Source organism: Phalaenopsis equestris, unplaced genomic scaffold (genome assembly GCF_001263595.1).
Source record: "Phalaenopsis equestris unplaced genomic scaffold, ASM126359v1 Scaffold000193, whole genome shotgun sequence".
Lineage (NCBI taxonomy): Eukaryota > Viridiplantae > Streptophyta > Magnoliopsida > Asparagales > Orchidaceae > Phalaenopsis > Phalaenopsis equestris.
Genome location: NW_018164635.1, coordinates 98,833 through 100,620, shown reverse-complemented (window position 1 = coordinate 100,620; position 1,788 = coordinate 98,833).

Genomic DNA, 1,788 nt, shown 5'->3' with positions numbered 1-1,788 from the left:
AAAACGCCATTTTTGAATTAGGGCTTGATAGATCTTGGATTGGGAGACGATTTCAAGGCTTTTTGACACCGGATTTGATCTTCTTTAGGTAATAGCTTCACTCCAAGCTAAATATATTTGATTTTCACCATGTATTTCTTCCACATTGAGGAAACCCAAAAATTTGAAAATGTGAAGAAAATCTTAGAAGAAATTCATGGATCTTAATGTTGAACTCATTGAATTACCATTGGAAGCCATTATTTACATATTAGAAGTAATTTTTGGAAATTTTCTTTGATTGGATTAGATTAAAAATGGCTCCACATCAAAAGAGAAGAGTCGAGTTTGACAATTCACGCTTCGTCAATGTGATGGCTCAAACTCGATTCACTTCAATACTTCAAGGAAAAAAAATGTATTCAAGATTGAGTTTTCGAGAGTCCGGGAGGAGAAATTGAACAGGTTATTGCCGAGCAGAGGTGGGAAAACTTTTGTTACACCACCAATAAAGCCTATGCAAATGTGGTGAAAGAGTTCTACGCCAATGTGATTTATGCTGAAGATGGAATCGTGCAAGTGCGTAGACTTCATGTGGAATTTACCGCCGCCCGCATTAACACTTTTTATGAAGTCCCAGATTCTTACCTCTACCACTATGAATCATTCAGTACTATGGAAGAACCCCTCAATGATGTGATTAACTTTCTCACTTATGAGAAAGGAACGTGGAAGATAAAGCAGGGAGAACGGGTAAACTTTTCTGCTTCCATGTTAGATGCCACCTCTAAGGCGTGGCACTATTTCATTTCCTCTACTCTGTTACCGACTTACCACCATAGTGAGGTAACTAGAGATAGAGCTACTCTAAATTTATGTATTCAGAATAACAAAATTATAAATGTGGGAAAGATTATTTTCAAGAATATATTGACTACGACAAGGAGTGAGACTAGTGGAGGTCTAGGACATCCTAGACTTATTTATGCACTTTGCCAACTTTGCTGGAGGTGAAGAATGGGGTTTCCCTATGAAGCCTATTAGTAAAGCCAATTTAAGGACTTATGAATCCCATGAGAGATGGAGAACTGGAAGTAAGAGTGAAAAACCTTCTACTAGTAGAGATGTCTCCTCTACAAGTTATGACCTTCCGCCTTCTAGTTCCCCTACCCTCTCTGATTTAATGAATGAGTTGACCTTGCAGCGGAAGAGCATAGAAATGATAAATGAAAGGATTGGAGGTTCAGAATGTCAATATGATTATGATAGTGAGTATCTTCAGAGGCATTCAAATTTTGAGATAGCCTATTATGAAGCTCAGGCCCGACACTACAGAGGTGAGCCTAATGTTACTTTTCCTGAATGCCCCCGATATACTCAGTATCAACCCGATTGACCTGCTGATCAAGGTGATGAAGACATAGCTTGGGATTTTGATATTTGAATGTAATTGATGTACTTATATTTGTAATTTTTTTCTGTGATTTTGTTTGTAATAGAAATGAATGTTTGTGTATTTGGACTTTCATTTTTAATATTACATTTTACTTGGATAATTTTTTTTTTGTTATAAATTTAGTGTTATAGTTAAATGTGCATTTGTAGTTTAATAGATGTTGAGTAGTATTTTGTGAATTGTAATGTAATGTTATTTTTGTATTTTAATTATAATTGTTTTGTTTAGTATTGTGGTTGTGTTAGGAAATATTGTGCTTGTTTAATGTTTTAGTTTTATACTTATTTCAAAATTTCATTACCCAGAAATTTCTCTAACGATTTATATGTGTAGAAAGCTCCTAATATTACAGA